At 42.7% G+C, this 23874-nt stretch overlaps 1 protein-coding gene across 1 annotated transcript in view; it reads left to right on the forward strand.

The window, feature by feature from the left end:
- Nucleotides 1-6560: 6560 nt before the first annotated feature.
- Nucleotides 6561-23874, forward strand: part of LOC127236395 (thrombospondin type-1 domain-containing protein 7B-like) — a 274945-nt gene continuing 257631 nt past the window's right edge. Inside the window, exon 1 of the mRNA XM_051204013.1 lies at nt 6561-6705. The gene's annotated coding sequence lies outside the window, so the exon portion shown is untranslated. The remainder of the gene's footprint in view (nt 6706-23874) is intronic.

Raw genomic sequence — 23874 nt, forward strand, 5'->3', positions numbered from 1 at the left:
AGTTAATTGAAAACACAGAGTAAATTGTAGCTGGTAAGGGAAGAAATAGATAAATGTGTCATGAAATTAGATCTAGGACACTTTCTTAGAGGAGGGGGAACTTTGAGAATTTGGGACGGAAGCACAGAGAAGGATGTGATTGGAGAGCTTTACTGCTGTGAGAAGGACAGTTGGGATAGTCCTCCTGAGACTATGACTAATGGTCCATGTTAGGAAACAGAAATGAACATGAGTAAAAGGCAAGGGAGGGCCAGTCAGTAAGCCAATGTCATACCATCTGCACAATTATGGCATTTATGCTGTGTGTGTGTGTGTGTGTGTGTGTGTGTGTGTGTGTAAGAGAGAGAGAGAGAGAGGAGAGGGGGGGGAGAGAGATGGAGATTATGATGGAGACTATGCAGTCTACACACACATGTATATATAGGCACTTAAAGATGCCAGAGAGGGAGTCAGATCTCTTGGATCTGGATTTAAAAGTGTTCATGATCCTCTGGACATGAGTGCAAATGTCCCCATGATTGAGCAACAAGTGTTCTGAACCACTGAGCCATGTGTCCAGCCTGGGTTTACAGTTTTGGTGGGAAGGTAGAGAAACATTTGAGACAATTATGGAATGCAACTGAATTTCAGATTATGGTAAGTACTATGAAGGAAAAAAAAGCCCAGATGAGGAGAGGCGTGGAGATGGCACATGCTATCTTTTATGAAGAAAGGTCGGAAAAGGCTTTTCTGAGAGGCTGGTATTTATGAAGGGACTCTTATCAAGCGACTGGATGAAGACAATATGTTTCTAGGAATCAAAGTGATATGACAGGGAGCCGCAGGGAGAGAACACATAACATAGAGATTGAGGTAGCTAGTGGCAAGGGAAATTCTGATGTTCAGAATCTAAGAGGAATATATTAGAAACATATCTGGCAAGGGTTTCTTTTTATTTATTTCCCCTGTGCAAAGACGTTCTTGTGAATTAAGGTATATGTTCATGTGTGTGTTCATGTGTGTTTAGCTGTACGGGTGCACATAGAAGTGCAGGTGCATGCACACACACACACACACACACACGCATGTGTGTATTCATGCATGTGAGGTACTTGTTTATGCTCATGTATATGTAGGAGGGCAGGTACATGTGTCTGTATGCAAAGATGAATTTTTCTGTCTTTTCTACCTGTAAATAGATCTGCTTCCCATCAAGCATGATGATGTCATTGCAAAACAGCAAACTAGAAGACACAAGTTCTACCTATCTCATCAAAGTTAGACCTATGTGTATTGCATGGCTTGGTGCCCAGTAGAAGAGGATTCAGGTTGCCAAGTCTTTGGATAATAACAAGTTCCCATCTACATAACACCTGGTCTTTACAACCCAAGTCATTATGAATGTGGTCCAAGTTGTCACTCTGGGAGTTTTATTATTCTACTTTGTTCGGAGTTGCTTCTTGTGTCTACGGAGTGTGTCCATGTTCTCTTGGTTGGTGAAGATTAAGTTTCAGCCTCTCCTGACTTTGTGAGAGTTCAGTGATGCTCTAGAGTGGTAAGGAAGAGGGGACAGCTGACCTTTCAGATTTCTTAGTTAGCAAATGATACTGGAGGAGAAGCCATCAAAGGACTGGGATGGTCATGGGCATTGGGCTAGGGGGAGGGGCTTCTAGACTACTGCCAAGAAGTGAAGAGTATACCATAGGTGGGACATACTGCCACATAGACCTTCTACACCATACAAGCATGTGACAAGAAACTGCGTCTACCACCCTGTGAATGACATGACCAATTAAGGATTGCTTTTGGTTTGCTTTTAAGATTTTAGATGCTCAAACAACTAGATGTAAGACTTGAGGTAGAAACAGAACCAAAAAAAAAATGTTTGATACCTTCCCAATAGGCATCAAATCCAATTCCCTTTGCATGGAAGCCATCATTATCTTTTGCATGAACCACTGGTTTTCCTGTTACACATCTGTTTGGCTTATGTAGAGCACCCGATTAGATTGATCTTTTTACGTCTAAATCAGATCATATCAAGAAGACAGCTAACACTACCCATTGTCTTATAGGACTGACCAGGTCTGCCCTCAGCCTGCCTCTCCCATCTTGCCTGATGGACCTCACCACCGCTGTACTCCAGATACTTCATTCCTTGACTGGTTATGTGGCAGCTCTTTTACTTACAGGGTTGGGCGTGTGATCTCGTGTCTCTACCAATCTTGGCTGATGCCTAACTGTACAAGAGAGATTAAATGTCTTAGTGGTTGAGAATGCCCACAGCACCAGGCTGCCTGTAGTCAGATCCAAGTGTCACTCCTCAGCTGTGTGACTCAGCTGCTTGCATTCTCTATGGCTCTGTTGTCAAATGGGGCTGATAATAGTGTGTGCCTCACGGGTATGATTGTATGAATTAAGTGGTATGTGAGAATGACTTAGCTCAATAACTAGTATCTGGGACAGGACATAATAAATCCCTCCCCCATTTCTTCTGAGCTTAACCATCACTTCTTCTGAGGGGTTTGCCTGTACTTGTCCCTAGCTTTCCTTTTTTTTTTTTTCTTTTTAGACAGAACTCTTTGTTTTCTTTCATCTGCAATGATCATAACCACATGTAGGCCTGTGTGTTTATTGTTCCTGTTAGAAAATAAGCTCCATGAGGATAAGCCAACTAAATCGCCAGATACTGAACACCTAACACTGTGTTAGTAGGCATATATTAGGTTCACAGCAAATCTATGATTGCATAACTAAGGCTAAGGGTTTGGGCTAAGTTTGGGGCTGCTGAGGGTATTCTAGGGACACTTTGGTGCCTTGGTACAGTAGAGCTGGGACAGAGGTTTAGTTGCACTACTTTTCAAGATGTTATCTTTAGGTTGTATTTTAAGATGTTGACATATCAAAATCAAATGACTGGACCGAACTCAAAACTTGCACATCTATGCCAATACTAAATGCTCTTTTTTGGCAGAAAAAAAAAATGTTCAGTTTTGCCACAGGATCTCAGCCAACCTGGAATTGGACCGAGTGAATTGTGTAAATGAGACAATCATAGTCCTTTTCTCTCTTTCCTCCTCCTCCAGTTCTGCTCCCCCAGAAGTGACCTCTTGTTGGATTCAACTCACTGTTTCCCTGCATGTGGGTATTCTAGACTCAGTCGAGACTTCCTGGGTGCAAGCCTGAGATACCAGCACTTGCATCCCTCACTTCTGTTTTCAATTGAGCTTCCTTATCAGCATGCCTTCTCTATCTCTTGTTTAATGTTGCTATTTGTTTATTTTGCTTACATGATGCTTTTCTCACCCAAGCTTGTTATACCGGGTGGAAAGCGTGGTGCTTAGAGATGGCAGAGGCAACCATACCCAGCAATAACAAAATGAACATTTCATCTCCAGCAGTGCCCGTGTAGCAAGGGTTACTTTCCTCTATAGTGCTAGCTAGCTTCTCTGTGCACTAGGGAATGAATCCCAACAGGCATCCAGCCCTCTCCTCTTCTATTGTTCTATTGTTTCCTCTGCACTTGTTAAAAGGTTGGTGACTGGCGCCTTTGCCATCTGTGTATGGGGGTTATGGGAATTTCTAACCTCCAGCTTATTTTCCACCCTTATTGATCTGTTCCTTACAGATAATGATGCCACCTACTCTCAGGGCTATGTTCTTCTAAATGCTTTCCCTGGTCTTGTATATTGTAAAATCTCTGTTCCTGCCTAACAGTCTTTTTTGCCTGTCTTCCTGCAGATGTTTTAAGGCCAGTGCTTTTCTAAGGACCAAAGCAGACTATCTCAGGAAGGAATTTGTATTTCACTAAATCCCATTTGAACATAAACGCGGGGCTTGGGCTAGCGGTGGAAAGATGATGTTAGAAGGAATCTCTGTTCTGCATTTCCCTTCTACCAGATTTATGCATTATTATACAATGTCAGGTAAAATTCTGCCATCTTACACGGTGACTTTCCTGAAATACTATGGTCAGCATGGTGCCTTAAAGAGAAGTGGCTGTCCTCTGGCTAATGGGAGAGAGATGTAATGGTGCTTAATACTCATGGGCCTTTTGTATTTAGAGCTCACTTGGACGTCATTCTTCTGAATTGTTTTTCTTTTCTTTTAAGAAGCCCCAATGCAGAGAGGGGCTGGGAAGATGCCTGAGCCAGTACAGTATGCATATCACGAGCTGAGTTGGGATCCCCAGCAGCCATGCAAAAAGCTAGGAGCAGTGATATAGGCCTATAACCAAGCAGCTGGTCAGAGACAGCTCAGTGGCTAACTCAGCAGAGCTGTATTGGTGAGCCCCAGGTTCAATGGGAGAGCTTGTCTGAAAAAAAAAATAAGGTAGAGAGTGGTAAAGGAGGAGCCTGATGTTGACCTCAGGCCCTACATGCATGCTCACACAAATGTACACACACACACACACACACAGAAAAGAACCCAATGCATAGGATGTAATTGGGATATAAGTTTTACCTATATTTTTAGATCCGAACATGGGGAGACCAAATAGGAGAGACAGAGGAGGAAAGCTGGGTCTTAAAAGAAATCCAAGTATTTTTATGAGCGTCATAAGTGATTGCTGAGGTAGTTTATGGGATTAGTGAGGAGGAGCTTGCTTATTAAATTTAGAATTCAGGTTCAAATCAAATCGCCAGTCTAAAGAATAATGTACAAGTCAATGCCTCCTAAGGGCGGGGTGTTTAAGGATGATGATGTGCATGAATGACATAGTCGAAACTCACCTTTGATGGCCCATTCAAGAAAGGTTGCATAGCCAAGCTTTGTGATCTGAGTGTGTGAGCCAGGGATCGGGCATGAAGATACAGCATCTACTCTGCAAAGCTTGAAACCTGGAAATCCCTGGTGGAACACTTCAGGCATGTTTTTCTCTGGCTGTTGTTTCTCAAGTTACTCAAATGAAACCCATTGGCTATATCTATATCTATATATCTATATCCATCTCTATATAAAACAATAAAATATAATGGACCCATTTCTCCTTGGCATTGTTGACCACTTGGGAGTAGCAAATCAAAATCATGTGGTCTTGGATTTGGGAAGATATTCAGAGATCTGGATGGCAGCTGATGTATTTTTAAGGCAATGATCTAGAAAGAGGCATAGCCCTCAATGTGAGCACAGGGCTCACCAGGACAACAGCAATTGGCTGCTTCCAGTGCTAATGCGTCCGACTTTGAGAACCAGCCCCACAGCAAGTCTCTCACCAAAATATTCACGTTTTCACTAAAATGACACATTCTTTTGATTTGTTTGTCCCCCCCCCCTGTGGCAGATCCTAGCTACTCTATCTCTTTAATTTGTGCTATGACATCAAGCTTTAATTTTATCATTATTATTTTTGCTTCTTTTTAGACACCCATGGTGTGCCAGGCACTGGATAAAATAAGAAGGATACATTCCCTGCTGTCTCTGGCTGGGCTCACACTTTTAAAGAGCTAAGGCAAGGAAAATACCCAGTAATTGGCAATAGGTAGTCTTTACTTTGCCCACCCCCCTTTCCTTTTCTCTTTTTGAAGCGACCTCATCTCTCTGAACAAGCTTAAGAAGTTCTCTGGATCAAAGCTGTCAGAAACCAGGAGGGTTTGGAACAAGCGTCAGAGTAGGCAAAGGACCTTCAGAACTGAAGCTCTGTTTCTTGCCTGCCTGAGCGATGTCTGGGCTGCTTTCCTACCTGCCTCACCTGGGAGGGCCAGGACTCTCCAGCTCCTGGCTGCCTCTGGCATCCCTACCTAGGTGAACTTCCCACACTGTGCCTCCAGCACACTCTCTCTAGGACCAGGAGTCCTGCAAAGCAAAGGTCCCAGAGCTAAGGCTCTTTCAAGGTACCTGAATGATTTGCAGTGACAGCCTCCAGAAGTCGCATGCTTTTAGTAACCCAGTGGTTCCTAGCAGTGGCATACCCCAGTATGCCTCTCCTACACGCCCTGCTGGGATCTTTGTCTTTTTCTCTGCTCACCCGGAGAAACTCTGAAGCTCTTGGAAGCTTGAGGTTTGGCTCAGTTAGTGCCTGAAAGCAAGTGTGCCAACAGCAAGCCCACCCACCACTTTTCCTCTCTCTGCCCCACGTTTCCTTGGATTTCCCCTTGTGCTCACCACCCTAAGGCTCACAGTGGTTCCCTGCAGCACTCCGTAGATGTAGATGAGGCATCAGGTGCTCAACCCAGCTGTGGAGTCTCCCTCATCTAGATGGCACCTGCACCTCAGAAGCTTTAGAGTTGTAAAACAGTTGAATAGAGGGGTACAGGAGAGCCCTGGGGTGGGGGTGGGGTTAAGGCCAGTTGCACCTCAGGCGGCTCGCTCAGGGGAGCTGGTTAACCAACCCTGGGGGGTCTGCACTAACCCGGAGAACAGGAGGAGGGACTGGAGGAGAGGTAGGGAGGAGAAAGGGGGCTGAGGGAGGGGCACCGGAGCAGCTGCTGCGGGAGGCTAGGCGCAAGGTGGCTCCCCGCGGCCCGGCATCCCGCGGCTCCCGGGGACGCACCAGGCAGCCAATGGATGCGCAGAGGTGTACAGCAGATGGCGTCCGACTGCGCCGTTTCTTCCTCCTCCTCCTCGTCCTCCTCTTCCTCCAGCCTCAGTGCTGAGCAGCCAGAGTCGCCGCCGGGTTGCCAGACGCTGGAATGGGTGGTCTCCCGACACACACCACCATCTTCACCGGGGAAGCTCGGAGCTTGGCAGCTCCCAGAGGCTGCAGCTGCGGCTCGGGCGAGGCTGGTGAGTGGGGCCGCGCTGTGCCCCGAGCTGGCGGGGACTGATGCCGCGGGTTCCCTTGGCTGGCCAGCCGGGATGGAAGAGACAGCTGCCCCGACTAGGGGGGCGCCTTTCGCACAGACTTTCCTAGCCAGGCAGCCTCCCTTTTCCCTTCTCCCAGGCAGGCGCGGGAACTTGGAACGTAAACCTTTGGCTCTGGGCTGCGGGAAGGGTTGGCTGCCAGGGTGCAGCATGCTTACACCCTTTAAGCCAGAGGGCAGGCGGGAACACTGCACGCAATTTGGGCATGGGTCTCAGGCAACTGAAATGAGAAAGCATAAAGCTCCAGCTTGCTTGGTGGGGACCCGATGAAGAGAACGTTGGGGTTCCCCATCCTGTGCAGGAAGCCTTTGGATCCAAGCGCAGGGAGTTCTGTGGGCTTTTTAAACTGGTCTACTGAAGGGTCCCCTTTGGGTAGCCCGAACTGCGAAATCTGCGCATGGATGCCCAGGGACCTGAGGGGCTACCTGATCAAGCCAAGAAGTTTTGCGGGCGCCCTCTGATTTATCAGTGCAAAGACAGAAGGCCACAGCAACAGTTTACATGTTCATGGTCTCTGTGAGGAGATAGGGTCCTGGGGGAAAGGGGAGTCCATAGGTCTTACATGATGCCACATTGCTTTTTTGAGGGGAAAAGCAGGTCCAGCATGTTAAGATGGGAGGCAAGGAGGAGGAGAAGCATGCTATCTCCTGCCTCTCCCACCTTGCAGCTTGCACGTTCTATGTACTATTAAAGTTATTTGAACAGGGAAATGAAACCTCAGCTCTTTAGGTCCCCATACATTGAGTCTTGAAGTTGAAAAGCTTGGATTGAATGTGGTGTCGTGTGTGTGTGTGTGTGTGTGTGTGTGTGTGTGTGTGTGTTGGGTCGGAAGGCAGTAAACATTCCCTGTAAGCATTCCCTAGCTCTCTCTCTCTCTCCCTCTCTCTCTCTCTCTCTCTCTCTCTCTCTCTCTCTCTCTCTCTCTCTCTCACACACACACACACACACACACATTTATAGAGGCAGGCCGGCCAGCTAATGGTACTTTTTCTTTTGGAATTCTTATAGAGTGAGCATCCCTTAAGAATGCCTGTGATTCAATTCTGTCCATTGAGTGGAGTTGCAGAGATATTAGGAGACTTTGTCACTCTGTAGAAAGCACCGGGATTCCTGGTGCTCTTTTTAATGATGGTTGATCCGTTAGTAATTGGCTACTTCCCACCTTCAGGTGCATTTAAGCTCTTGTATGTGGCCTTCTTATAGAAAGAGCCTACCTAGTGTTTTCTCAACACATCTTGAGTGTTCATTATTATCATAGGGGTAATCCATTCAAGCAGGGTTCACATCAACCAACCTCTGGTGTGTGTGTGTGTGTGTGTGTGTGTGTGTGTGTGTGTGTGTGTGTGGTGTGCATTGTGTGTACCTGAAGTTTCCTTTGCCAGGCTTTCTTTGAGTGTTCAAGAGATCGTACCTCTTCTGACATTTCAGAAAGCAATCTGGGATCTCTGGGTAATTGGGGGAAGATTGTCTACAAGGAAACCTCATGCCCCAAATCTTGACAATACTCAGTTAAGGCTTTCTGGGAGCCATTTAAGGACACTCCTAACTAAATCAAGAAGCCCTGTCCAGTGGTGAGTGCATGCTCTGATCTTTGTGGGTTAAAGGTTACATAAAGTTCCTATCTTGAGGCTTTCCTTTGATGTACTTCTGTTTTTAAAACTCATGCTAACAAGTGCTTTCTTTGAGAACATGACAAGTTCCTTGTTGTGTCTGGGGTAGAGGAATAGCAGGAGGGATTGGGACCATCTAGGTTGGCTTCTACTTTGCCTGGTCATTGTGTACTGTGCTGGAACCTGAGGACTGGAAACTCTTTCATGCCAGTTTAAGTGAAAGATTTTTTTTCTGGTCATGTGGCAGCTCACACATATGCTTCTAAAGAATTGTGAGGGTAACTGTCAGTTTAGAAGATGTGGTGAAGTCTTGCATGATTTCACAGACAGGTCCAGAGCAGCGAATACCTGCAGACCTTTTGGGTTCTGAAGATTTCACAAGGGCTAGGAGATGTGATCTGCTGGAGACTGTTGCCTGATGTTTAGAATATATTCTAAATATGGTCTATTGTAAGGTTGAAAACACAATAGACTCACTCAATATTTACCTCAATATTTAAATTGATACTTGAAAAAAAATGGTCATTGCAATATTTCTTAATCTGGCTCCATTGTTTTTTTTTCATCCAATTTGTTGCTTGTTAAAACTTGAAAGGTTAGACAGATAGGGAATAATTACCAAGCATAAGAGCCATGTAAACACAGACTGCTGTTTTGAGGACTGGCATTAATAAGTTGGTGAATAGATGCAGAAATTCTGTTCTCGGCTGAGCTTGCTTTTCAAGAGTAAGAGAAGGATGGAAGGAAAATGATGCTGTTAAAATGTTCTACTTTAGAAAGGATGTTGAGAACTTTGTCTACTTGCTGCCAGTCTTATTTATGAAGGAATAATTCGTTTTTTACTATATCTGTAAATTGAAAAGTTTGTCTTTAAATCATTGACTGAAGAGACAGAATGAAAGGCTAGGATGGAAGTTAATGCAAGTGGAGCGTCTGAACAATTCTCAGTCTGTCACTCCATTCTAATTGTACTTCAGAAGTTGAAGCTAGAGTAATACAATTCTTTTATAGAAAAACAATCTTGCCCAAACTGTAATTTGGATGTTCTGCACACCTTTGTAAAGATTAGGCATTAATGTAATAACTTTGATTGAAAGGCTTGAATAGCAGGATAGAGAATAGTTGACTGGTCCTATTCAGTGAACAGTCAAAATGACAAATGATACGATATATTAAGTGTATGATTAAGATAAACAGATTAAAGAATTCTAAGTGTTGTCAACTATACCAGTGGTGGGGGGAGAAAAGAACACACGATTAGTGACCAAGCTTCAGAGGTACTTTGCAGAGAAAGCATGGAGGACCGAGCCTTGAACAACAGAACGGCATCACACTACCCAAAACCACTTGCATGGTCATCATATTCTAGAGTTCTGAGTACGACTTTAACATAAGTCTTTATGTTTTAATAAGGTGGTATTCCCCAACATGTAACTTTAAAAGGCAACCACAGTCACTTTAGCCCTATGGAGCTTCCTAGCTGTACCATAAGTCCTTAATTTAGAGTTCTTAACAGGATTAATATCTAAGTGATAATTAACGCATCAAACTTGTGAATGTGGGAGAGCTTCCAGGTCTGATTTAATTCTACAAGTTTACTATCATGAGTCTGATTAGAATCTGTGGGTTAATGCATTTCAAATCACTGTCACTCTTGCTCCAAGCTAAGCATTTTTATCTTTACATTTTCTCCTTTCAAATGCCTCCACTGAAATTACTCTGTTGATTTATTTTTCCCCATAGGAAAACAACAGATGTAGCTAATGATATGGCCAGCATTTCATAATAATCCACTGGCAATTCCTTTATACTTTTATTATTCTTTGACAATTTCACACACACATGTGTACACTGAGTTTTCACCAACCACTGTGCTTGCTCATCCTTCTCTCTTGCCTACTAAAAACTTTCTTCTTCCTGGAAAAGTCACTCTACTTTGACATCTTTGTCTTTGACCCATTGAGTTTAGTTGGGTTTGCATTCCTTAGCATGAGCCCAGAATTATTTACTGGAATGTGCAAAGTTTATCGTGGAAGCAAGTGTCACCCCCCTCTTTCAACACCCATTAATTGCCCATCATTCTCAGGACATTGTGCATTAACCATGGCCCATCTCTTATCCATGATGGGACATGATGGATCTAATCTTACATACACGTTGTGCTGGAATCGCATTTATAGTGAGTACGTATGTGCGATGCACGTCCTGTCTGGAGATACTCCCAATCATTCCCCTCTCCTAACCTGTAGCTCTCACATTCTTTCAGTCTTCTATTCTGTGATGTTCCTTGAGCCTCAGAAAGGCGATATAGATATCCTGTTTCCAGCTGGTGTTTTAAAATGAGCACGCCATAGTTACTAGATCAAGTATTCTATCTGAAGAGGGAAGCAAAGGGTTAGTGAAATTTGGCTACTTCCCGTCTTTTGATGAAATTTCAGAGCCTACACTAGAGGTACTGTGGAATACATTTCACGGTTGGTAAAAGCTCATGGTTCCTGCAAAAGCTGGAGAGTTGAACTCAGACTCATCTTGTCAAATGAACAACCAATAATGGTGCACATAATAACTAGTCTACTAACATATGTGAATGTACAACCGAGCTGGATAAAATACAGTAACTTTTGGAGCATCTAAAAACCATATTCGCTTTTGGCTATTCCGTGTTTGCAATTAGATTTGAAAAAGAACAACTTTTGGCTGTGACATGGTTACCTGCAGGGTTTTTTTTTTTTTTTTTTTTTTTTTTTGTGGGTTAATAAAATGTTTTCATAAGGGAAAAGTGTAATTCTTAACTCTTGACTGAGAGGAAGGAATCCATGAGTCCAAATACAATGCTTCCTCTATGCAACAAAAGGCTATCAGCACCAAAGGAGAAGTTGTTTTGTGGCAAGGACTACAATGCTTGCTTTTGATTTTGCCTCTCTAGGCATATTTTAATTCTGAGCCCTTTGTAATTAAACATGCTGCAGCTAAAAACAGAATCCCAAGTAACTAACACACAACTAATTCCTTAATGCCTGGACTGCAAAAAAAAAAAAAAAAAAAAAAAAAAAGGAAAAAGAAAAAAAAAAGTCTTTGCTGTGTTCCACTTGCCTGCCAGAGGGCCGGCTACAGACTGATGCCCTGGTGTTATGTTACTGAACAGTCCATTACTTTTAGAAGGATCACAACGTGGAGAAGAATGCTAAACCTCATGGCAGTCACGCACAGTTGCCTTGGTCGTGGTCTGTAGTTTTGTAGTAATGCCTATTTTAATTTTGGCTTCTTTCAGATGGTATTTTTAAAAGCATACCATGCAGTAGGCACCAGTGAAGTGTTTTAATTATAGTAAGGCCAAACCTTGCAGTAATGTCTTTTTGAGTTTGCTTCTGGATGCTCCTCTATTGATTTCTATCTTTTGTGCTTATGTTAGGCATATTTGGGGTGACCTGGTCACTGTGATACAGCCTTACAGGATGTATAAATATCAAACTGTTTCTGTACTCATAGGTAAACAGGCTCAACAAAGGTCTCTTGGGGACTCCACTACCCTGGTGTCCTGTAGGTGGCTCCCCTAACTTTCCTTAGATGGTCTTGATACAGCTACTAGAAGCATCACCCCCTCAGCTACTAGGAGCATCACCCCCTTTAGGCTATTGCATCGTCTGGTTGATTTGCACCTGAGTGCTAGCAGCTGTAATGTTTTAATATTATCTCTGGATGTTCTTAGCCACGACAAGGACGAGAATAAATGCAACCATTGGCACCATTTGTAGTTGAACTTAAAATCTGTTTGCATTTATATTGTAGTGTTTTGCCTGTAACATTTATATCTATTTAAACACGTGGGTACTAATCGCCTCAAGGTATAGAAACCCCTTTCAGCCGAGTTATCAATTCACATAAAGCCACTGTACTTTCAACGTGATTTGTTTCTCTAAAGAAACAAAGAATGCTTAAACATAAAGCATGCAGTAAGAATACTTGTCGTCAGGGCAGAGCCAAATTTCTAATCAAGGTCATCTGCTGCAGGAATCGATCATCTCCCCCACAGCTGTTTCAAACCCTTCATCAAAATTATGTACAAAGAAGGAATTTGACAGGATTTTTTTTCAGGGAAAAGGTAGTTATTTTTCCCTGCCCCCTTCATTTCTAGTCTTTAGAATTAAGCTAAATTTATTTCATATTGACTTCCAATCATTTTGAAGCATTGTTTTACACAAATTGTCATATTATTTAAACTATGATGTCTCCTGACCAACCACACAGAGGTAAGATGTTGATGTCCTCAAAGATTCTTTGAGGAAAATTCTTTGATATTGTCTTCAGGATTTCTTTTTGTATTTTTAACATTCATTTATATTTTTGTTTGTCTATAAAAGAGATAGATAGATAGATAGATAGATAGATAGATAGATAGATAGATAATTTTCCATAAGCATATACCCCATGTGTCTAGAAGTCAGAGAGAATGACTTGTAAGAGTCAGATTTCCTCCCTTCTCCATGTAAATTCTAGAGGTTAAACTCAGGTTCTCAAGCTTGGTGGCAGATCACCTTTATCCATCTACTAAGCCATTTTTCTGGCCCTCTTCTGGATCTCTTGTGACTAAACTTAAACACTGTTAGAAGGTCCCTGAAAAGCTGAAAAGTAATTTGTGTGGGAAAGTAACATTCTAGGTCCTGCACCCATTTGAACCCCTGCCAGTGCTTAACTTCCTGTCACCTGTCCTTTTCCATCAGGACACCCACAAAACTCACACCTATCCAAGGCACCAGGCACCTTTTCTCTCCATCTCCTCTCTCAGCAGTATCCAAATTCTACCCATGGCTGAAAACCCAGCTTTAATTATGTTTTCACCGGCATTTCTCTGATTAGGCTAGTTCGTAAAGTTCTTTCTCTGCCCTAAACAACTCAGGGGGTAAAATCTAATTTTATTGTTTGATTAAATCTGTTTCCTCATTAGCATCTATTGGTGGAGTTCTGATGGAAAGGCTTTGAATGAGAAAGGGGCTGCCTCTCTACTGAGAATTCTGGAGAACGTTGCAGAGGGGACAGTAGCAGGGGCCTGGATGGCAACAGCCATTGGTGACTATGTTAGAAGAGGCCCAACAATACACAAATGGGAAAAGGCGTGGCTTCCAGTCATCGGTGACTCTGACATGTTGCACATCTGGCTGAGTGCATGAGAACCTCCGCATCTAATCCTATCAACTATATCAAAGCTCTGGAAACATATTCAGTGCCAGTTTTCATATTAGGGTGCTGGGACTGAGGTGACTTCCACATTTTTTTAAAATCACCTTTCCTGGGGAGACATGAAAACAAAAACAAATAAACAAACAAATCAACCATGTGTTCATCCAAGATAGGGCACTGACCCAGTTGACCAAAGAAGCAATTCTGCTGAAGGCTACCTGACTGAATCAATTAGTTTGTCAGGGTTACTTCCAGGAGGACGTGTACCTTAAAGATAGCTGCATTACTCAAAGGTCCACTCCATTATGGGTGATGACACACACAAGCTGCATATCTGAAACTCCTCAAATGACTTGGCAGGTAGAACCTCCTCTCCCTGGCAACTGTTATGTATGTAACCATAGGGAGGGGCCCTGTGGTTCTTGTAATTTTGAGGAGCTTCCAGAGACTTGTGAATTTGGTTGACTTCCTGAGCCTTATAAATTTCCTTTACTTTCTGAATCTTTTGCTTTTAATAGTTTTTCAAGGCAGAGTTTCTTTGTAGCTTTGGAGCCTTTCCTGGAACTCACTCTGTAGACCAGGCTGGCTTCGAACTCACAGAGATCTATTTATCTCTGCCTCCTGAGTGCTGGGATTAAAGGCATGCGACACCACTGCCTGGATACTTCCTGAATCTTAAAGGACCTCCCGGGAGCATGATGGTGGGAGTGGGAAATGGTGTCAGCTCCTTGGGGATGGCTACACAATAGACATCCTTTGTCTAGAGCCAAAGAAATTGCAAAACTTTGTTTTATTTTAGTTGGCTCCTGGAGGAACCATTACCAGTTCCAGGAAACCCATACCTGGAAAGCATCACCACATTCATGTTCCTTTTCATTAACGACTGATTAAGACAGAACTGTTTGACCAGCTGTGTGGAGCCTTAGCTTTGAAATTAGAATAGAGAAGGAAAGGGAGTTATAAGTCTTCAGATGTGAGTAAGAGTGAATGGCAGCCCAGTGGTAGTGGTGCACACCTTTAATCCCAGCACCCACGAGGCAGAGGCAGGTGGATATCTGTGAGTTAGTGGCCAACTTGGTCTACAAAGCTAGTTCCAGGACAACTGGAGCTAAACAGTGAGACCCTGTCATGAAAAAACAAAACAAAACAAAAACAACAACAACGAAAACGTGAATGGCAGTGACCTTGGTTATTCCTGGGATCGGCTTAAGAGAACTGGCAGGTGATGTCAGTTTTCACCCTCCCTGCATCCATCCATGTGTACCCATTGAAGGTGTCTGTGGTCTTAGAAGATGACTCCACTGGGAAGAGATCAGCTGTTCTTGTGTTAAGCATGTTAAGCATGTCTGGGAAATCATAGTGTGGTTTTTATTTTTTAAGTATTTTATTTTATTATTTATTTGAGTGTATGTGTGCATGTCTGCCTGCACATGCATGCCGGTCTCTACAGAGGCCCAAAAGAGGCATGAATGCCCCAAAGGTGAAATTATATTCTATTTTGAGTCGCATTATGTAAGGGCTAGGAACTGAATGTTGATCTTCTGCAAGAGCAGCAAGCACTCAGTATCTGCGAAGCCCATCTCTACAGCCCAAAATACTGTTTTTAAGTATTTTTTTATTAGACTTGTATGATAACTCCATAGGTAACAGTGCTTGCAGCAAAAGCCTAGCAACCTGAGTTTGATTCTCAGAATCCCCAATGAGTGTCAAGAACTGATTTGTAAAAGTCATTTTCTGACATCCACACACATTATGCATAGCATATATGTACCTACATTCATACAACACACACACACACACACACACACACACACACACACACACACACTACTCTAAAAGAAATAATGACAAAAATAAAAGTATTTAAAAATTTCAGATGACCTCTTTTTGGATTAGATTTTTTTATTTAATTTTTTTCTTATTTTACATATTAATCCCAGTTCCCTCTCCTTCCCTTCCTCCCATGCCCCCCAGACATACCCCATCCCATCCCCCATCCACTCCCAAGGGAGGGTGAGGCCTTCCATGAGGAATCATCAAAGTCTGTCAAGTCATTTGGGGTAGGGCCTAGGCCCTCTCCCTTGTCTATAGGCCAAGGAAGTATCCCTCCATGGGCAATGGTCTCCCAAAGTGATTCATGTGCTAGTGATAAATACTGGTTCCATTGTCAGAGGTCCCATAGACTGCCCAGGACTCCTAAGTAACAGCCATGTTCAGGGGATCTGGGTTGGTCTTATGCTAGTTTCCAGCTATCAGTCTGGGGTGCATGAGCTCCCCCTTATTCAGATTAGCTGTTTTTGTGGTTTTCTCCAGCCTGGTCTTGATCCCTTTTGCTCATCACTCCTCCCTCTCTACAACTGGATTCCACAAGTTTGGCTCAGTGCTTAGCTGTGGGTGTCTGCTTCTGCTTCCATCAGCTACTAGATGGCATGTAAGGTAGTCATCAACTTCATTATCAGAGAAGGGCATTCTCTACTACTGCTTAGATTGTTAGTTGGGGTCATTTTTGTAGGTCTCTGGACATTTCCTAAGTGCCAGATCTCTCTTTTCACCTATAATGGCTCCCTCTATTATGGTATATCTTTTCTTGCTCTCCTCTATTCTTCCCCAGACTCAATCTTCCTGGTCCCTCATAGTCTCTCTCTTCATTTTTTCCCCTTCTCTTTCTTCTAATTCCCTCTCCCCTCCCAGACAACTCCCAATTTGCTCAAGAGCTCTTGTCCCTTTCCCCTTCTCCAAGGGACCATGCATGTCTTTCTAAGGGTCATCCTTGTTTCCTAGCTTCTCTGGCAGTGTGGATGGTAGGCTCATGATCCTTTGCTCTATGTCTAAAATCCATATATGTTTGTCTTTTTGTGACTGGGTTACCTCACTCAGAATGGTTTCTTTTAGTTCCATCCATTTGCTTGTGAATTTCAAGATCCCATTTTTTTCCCCTGCTGAGCAGTACTCCATTGTGTAAATGTACCACGTTTTCTTTATCCATTCTTTAGTTGAGGGGCATCTAGGTTGCTTCCAGGTTCTGGCTATTACAAATAATGATGTTATGAACATAGCTGAACAAATGTCTTTGTTGCATGAATGTGCTTCTTTTGGGTATATGCCTAAGAGTGGAATTGCTGGATCTTGTGGTAGACTGATTCCCGTTTTCCTGAAGAACCATCATATTGATTTCTGAAGTGGCTGTACAAGTTTGCACTCCCCAGCAGTGGAGGAATGTTCCCCTTTCTCTACATCCTCTCCAGCATAAACTGTCTTTGGTGTTTTTGATTTTAGCCATTCTGACAGAAGCAAGATGGTATCTCTGAGTTGTTTTGATTTGCATTTCCCTGATGGCTAAGAATGATGAGCACTTTCTTAAGTGTCTTTCAGCCATTTCAGATTTTTCTATTGAGAATTCTTTATTTAGTTCTGCACCCCACATTTTAATTGCATTATTTGGTGTTTTGGTAACTAGCTTCTTGAGTACTTTGTATATTTTGGAAATCAGCCCTCTGTCAGGTGAAGATCTTTTCCCAATCAGTGGGCTGCTGTTTTGTCTTGTTGACTGTGTAGACAAACTATTTATTGAAAGGATTTCACTGGGTGAGCAGTGGGTTTTTAGACATGGCATTCTGTGGGGTTGTATAATAAACCCATGCCCCATACTGATGTCTCTTAACATTTTGCACAGAAATATAGCAATTGGAATATGGCCAGTTTCCCTCTGTGCTTCTGACTGAATCATATATAAAGAAGTGTAAAAAAGTTGGAGTTGTAAAGAGTGTTTTACTCATATTCCAGTAGTGAACATTTTCCTATTCAGTCTTGTCTGAAAATGTGATAGGTTGTCTCAAGGAAATGTGAGTTTCCCATCTTTATGGATATTCAAGCAGAGGACAAACAACTGTATTACACAATATCAGGCAGAGAAAGTGCGTGCAATGATGGTTTTTCGTGCACACCCTGTATTCCAGATGCTGCTATAATACAAGGATTAGTTTAAGAAATCATCTTTAAAAGATTTCCAGGGTCATGGAGATAGGCTCTGTTGCTGAAGTTCTTGTCTCAGAGCATGTGAATCTGAGTTCAATTCCCCAGAATTCAGGTAAAAAAGCTGGGCATGGAAATTTGTCCTTTTAATCTCAGGTTGAGCATGTGGATAGAGTAATAGCAAATGAATTGATCCATGTCTTTCTCTAGAACAGTTTTCTCAACAGAAATAGATGGTGAGGCATGAGTACAACACATTTCTCTTAAATTTTCTGGTAGCCCTATTAAAGGATAAGACAAATGACATTAATTTTAACATTAATGAAATGTGATTAAACCTGTATATCTATGATTTTCATTTCAATGTGTGTGTATTATAGAAAAGTTATTTATGAAGTGCTACAGATCTTTGATGTAATATGTCTCAAAATCCCTCCTGTGTTTTACACTTTCAAGCAAAACTCTATTCAAATGAACACCAATTGCTTGTAGCTGTGCATAGCTGGTGGCCACCGTGTTGGGTATAAGTAGAGTCCATACTCACAGAAGCCTCAGTCTTCCATTTGCTTTTGACTATCAGATTGGTTTGTAATTAATGTACTCCTAGCCTCTTCATTTGTTTAACAAGTTTACTCTTAAATAATTTGGGAAAAACTTAGGTACTAGGGAGATTGCCCAGTCTGTGAAGTGTGCCTGAGGAGCTACTTGATTTCAGATCTCTAACATCTGTGGAAAGAGTCCCAGCTTTTTACACATCTGGAACACCTGTGCTGTGGAAGTTAAGACAAGAGAACCCCTGAACCTCACTGGCTAGACAGCTTTGCTCATTGGGTGAGCTGGTTCAGAAAGACATCTGCCATGTGACATGAACACATACGCACGTTCAGTCACAAACTCTTCCATCTTGTCTCTCAGAGACACATTTACTTCCTCGACCTGTAAGATGGGAAGATTTCTGCGTTGTTATCTGTAAAAGGCTAAATACAACATGCCTTGCACTGGTGAAGATGAAATATATTTGTTTGACTTCCGCTTGACAAGTATTCACGCACATTGCCAAGTCACCAACTCACCTTGCCTTCTGATACCTGGCTCAGCAATGCACATTTCCTTTTTCTTTTTCATTCCCCATTTCCACGGCTTTTCTGGTGTGTATGTGTAGTCCGCCATGTAGGGAGCAGACTTGGCCCAGTATCTTCCCGTTTTCACGGAGCACTTGAAAATAAATGATAAGCTTTAAGATGAGCCTAAGCTGATCATCTAGTTTATACCTGATGGAATTCACTTGGTCCCTCTTTCCCACCATCCTTGTTGTGATAGCTGCAGCCAGAAGTGACATGTGACCCACCAGAGTGATATTTCTGGTCAAATTCTAGTGATTGTTTGGTAGGTTTGATTCATTTCCTGACAGGTCGCATTTTTCTCAGAGAGCTGAAGGGCTTTGTTCAAGTTAAATTTCTGACAGGAAAACAGCCCTCCGGACTGTGACATCATTCAGTTGAAAAATCTGAGTTTGGCAGGCTTCTCATTGTGAGGGACATATTCAGATTCTTGAGTTCTCTTTGTGATTGCACATCTCCTGAGCTGAACACTCCAGTGTGAAACTTCAGTAATCTCAAGTTCCTTTTGGTTGGGGCATAATGTATATATGTTTCTCTTATTGATTGATGAGTAAAACACTGATCAGCCAGGAGTATAGGTAGAGATGAGGAGAATTCTGGGAGAGGAGGGAGAGAGGGAGACCCCATGCTACCGAAGGAGTAACATGCTGGATTATGTGTAAGCCACAGCCTTGCGGCAATACATGGTTTAATAAGTGGGTTAACAATTAAAAGAGGGATAGCCACTAAGAAGCCTAAGCTGTTGGCCAAATAGTTTATAAATTAATATAAATCTTTGTGTGTTTATTTGGGGCTGAAGGGCTGCGAGACCAGGTGGAAAAGAGTCTCTGCTACAGGGTCACACTACACAGACAGTTTAAACCTACTTTAATTGCTCCTTAAAAGAAGACACTGAGGAAAAGCTTCTGCTAGAGAGTCCTAAACTTCATTGTAAAGAAGTTCCTTGTGGAGATACTTTCTAAGGATGGGTCATCTAATAGCATGTGAATGCTTAGTAGATAATGCATTTTGAGCACAGAGGTGGTAGACTTGAAGCGTAACACCCATGGACATACTGTAATTTCCAGGAAACATCTTATTTTAGGCTTTTCTTGAAAAGAAAAATAAAAACTAAGCAATCTTCATATTGCAATACAAGCTAGTGTAAAGTGTAAGATGTGTTTGTAAGCTATAGGAATAAATTCAAAGGTGACTTGATGGATACGTGCTGTGCCTGTAGCATGGAATGGAGAAAATCAAGTGTAAAGCACCAGTTTCAATATACAGAAATTTCATGGACAGGAGCTATACTCATCTTCTTTCCTTACAAATTGAGTCACCTTTTCACCAACTGCCACCTATCCTTTGTGTGCTCCTCCGCCTGTGGGGAGCACCGCTCAAAAGCCACTTGTTAGGGCTGGAGAGATGGTTCAGTGGTTAAGAGTGCTTGTTGCTTTTGCAGAGTTCTGAACCAACCATCCATGTCTGGTAGCTCACAACCACCTATAACTTCAGCTTCTGAAGATCTGATACCCTCTTCTGACCATTGTGGGCATCTGCTTCTCTGACTCTGTTGATGCCATTTGAACAGATCAACTGGACCAAAATAAGTCTGTAATCTGCTAAAGGAAGGAAAGAATATGGACTTTTTCAACATGGGGGATTCATAGTCATGTGAACTAAGTTATAAACACATCCATAATTAAAACTATACTAAGAGTAAAAGACATTTTTACCCAGTTATACTTTATAATCCTAAAATGTATGCAGGGTGAAACTGCATTCAAAACTTGTCTGAGGGTACTCTTTGAGGATGTGGTTCAGTGGTACATCATTTGTCAAATATTCATGTGGACTTGGGTTTAATTCTTGGCAGTATGGATTCATGTACACACACACACACACACACACACACACACACACACACACACACACTGTGTGTTTCCATATGCCTGTGTGAGGGTGAGGAGGGCAGTCTCTACTAAGAAATGCATGGCTAAAGAATGCCTGACCAACATCTTAGTATCTGTGAGCAATAAGAAACAGTGAAAATCTGTGGGATGGTGTATGCTGTAGAACTGGCTGTGGAATGAGCTCAGGTTTGAGTGTCTGAGACAGTGCTTTCCAGGCCATGGCTTCCCCAAAGAACATTTAGTGGATGCTTCTGCAAAGCTTGCCTATACCACCATGTACTATTTTCATGCAGCTGGGGTGTACAGTGATACCTGGCAATCTACTAGAGACTTAAGTAATTTTCATGGCACTTTGAATGACTATGAGGGAAAAATGAAAAAGATTTTTCAGAGAAAAAGTTGCACGTATAGGCTTTATCAATGAGGAAACCTTGTATGCAAAGGAAGATGGTTAGTTCCCCCTCTATTTGCTCATGTCATAGTTTTCCCAATGTTTCTGACCCTGACCATAGTCTAGGCACACCATTCGTCAGCACTGATTGATGCTACTCCTCTTCCCTTTGAAATCACATCGCATATAACATTTTGAAGTTGATGATGTGCAAAACTTCTTTTGGGTTTGTGTGAAACACCAACACTGCTGCAGGCTTATCCTTGTTTACTCGTCTCTGAAAAGCAGCACAACATTCCATTCCCAAACTCTGTGCTTTGTAAGCTTGCCATATTCACTGTCTAAATGCAACGAGCCCCAAATCCTTATAATCCATGGTAAACAGTTTTGTGTTGGTGTTTGCCAGTGTGTGGAAGGGATGGAATTGTCTGTTGATTTGGCAAGCAAGTGTATTTGGTAAATTGTGACAAGATGAAGGTACCTGAAATAGCATGGCAATTGTTCAGCCCCAAAAACTAAGAGCTGGAGTGCTCAAAATAACATGGAATCATTTATGCCATGAAGCCTTTTGGAAGTAGAAATATGAGAATAAAATGTAGGTGTGTGTGTGTGTCCACAGGTGCACACACACACACACACACACACACACACACACACACACACACACACACACCTGAATGACAAGAACACTCATTCAGGGTGAGTAATAAAGACAAAATTAATTCCTAGTTTTTGGTAACAGATGTGTTCACAAATAGTATTTGATTGAAGCCAGTGGGAGAAATGTCTAGAAGGAGTGGAGAGGAAGAAAGCATACTTCTACAGAGACCTAAGTAATTGCCAAGGTTGGAGAAACCTCTGCAGTCTTGTCAGAGTATGTATTTTAAATGATTAAGAGAAACTGTATGGATAAGAATGTGTTTGTTACTCATCTGCTGCTGTGATAGGATGCCTCACAAAAAGGAAACCTAGGGAGAATGATTTATTTTGGATCACAGTTCTAGAGGGGAGATGTGGTCCATTATGGTGGGAAATGCTTCACAGTAGGAGCATGGAGATTACATCTCACCCAGATTGCACAGGAAGCAGAGAGAGTGAAAACAGGAAGTGGGGCGAGGCTTAAACAACCTCAAAGCCTGCCTCCAGTGAAATACTTCCTCCAGCAAAGCTGAATCTCCTCAAAATTCTTTAAGTTCTCCATGTGGCAGAGAAAACTTCAAATACATGAGCCTGTGAGGGACAATTCCCATTCAAACCACAACAAAGAACCAAAGCAAATGGTGGGAAATAGAACACTGAGCCACAAAGTGAAGGTGAAGGGATTTTGCCTAAACGAATATAAATCCATTCATGGAACAGGTGCACTGTGGTCTTCCCCATACAAAACAGGGGCTTTACTCCTGAACCCCTTTCCAGTTACAGCTTTGTGTCTCCTTTTCTTTTCAAACTCTAGCTTGTACAACCAGCATGTCAGTATCTTCATTTCAAACTTACACTTCAAGTTCCTGGCCTGGTCTGGGTTAGAGCTGAAATACACATTGTCAAAGTCACAAACTCATTCCCAGTTGTCAAATTCAGTGGATGTTTTCCAGTCAGCGCTTACAATGAAGATGGATACAGGAAATTAAAAGCCCCGGAGAGGTAGTGACTCAATGGGTAATGTTACCAGCCATGCAGACATGTGGACCCAAGTTCCATCCCCAGAAACCACAACCACAATAAAGCTGAGCATGTCAATGTACATTTGCAGATCCAGTGCTGGGGAGATGGAGATGAGCAGATTCCTGGGCCTTGGTGGGTAGCCAGTCTGCTTGATTTGTTGAGCTCCAGTTGAGACCCTGTCTCAACAGTGAAGGCAAAGGTAAAGAGTAATTTAAAAAAGACAGCCAGCATTAACGTCTAATCTCTGCATACACACACACACACACACACACACACACACACACACACACATCTTACTACACTAAAGGAGCCTTGTATGTGCTGGCAAAGCCCTTATCATCCTGCCATTTTGATTCTCTGTTCTGAAGATGCCAATTTAAGTACCGAAGAGCCAGACAAGAAAAGTGAGTAATTTTTTTACTGTGTAAACTGGAGAGAATGAAACACATTACACTTTGCCAAGAAAAAAAAAGAATAGCTTTTTTTTGGTTGAAGGTGGTGTGTCTTGCCCTTTCTGATTGCCTAAGGCACAAGCACATCAAAAGCAACTTCATTCTGATTTGTTGAAAAACTAGCAATGTTCTATGACACACAGCCTTTTATCTATGTAGGGGATGCGCTGCAAAGACACAGATGTGATCCTCTTCCAAGAGAACTTTGCAGCCAGGAAGCTAAAGGGGTGGATATTTGGAGAAGTGTAATGGTAAGGCTGCTCTCTGGCACAGGTGCCCTCAGAGCCTCTGGTGTATTGCTCCGGAGTGTGGAGAACATGAAGGGTACAGAATGTTCTGGTCAACAGCATTGCCAATAAAATCTTCCTCCAAGAACATCTGGAATCTTCTTTGGACACTTCTCTATTCATTGGGTGGTATTATTGCCATGCAGCCATGTCCACCTGCTTCCTATACCTCACTTTGCTGCTCAAAATTCACCACTAGCTTCTTACTATTCAAACCATCCCTCAAAGCCCAGAGCTCCAGGATTTCTTTGGTCTTCTGTTTCTTTATTTTCCTCCCACAGACCTCACTTGGCACACTCACTGTGTGTTTCTCCTTCCTGCAGCTCAGAGCAGGCACTGGCATCTCTTACACCTGCCCATCTCATTCCCTGACTCTAGAGGAGGAAGCAGGATGCCCACACCACTTGTTCTCACCTCATAGACTGACTCTGCCTCCCTCATAACCAGTCCATCCTGATCCATTTGCATTCTGCACAAGAATTTACTCCTAAGACTAGACAAGCTGGGGATGTATAGTTACGTGATG

This window comes from Phodopus roborovskii, unplaced genomic scaffold (genome assembly GCF_943737965.1).
Source record: "Phodopus roborovskii unplaced genomic scaffold, PHOROB, whole genome shotgun sequence".
Lineage (NCBI taxonomy): Eukaryota > Metazoa > Chordata > Mammalia > Rodentia > Cricetidae > Phodopus > Phodopus roborovskii.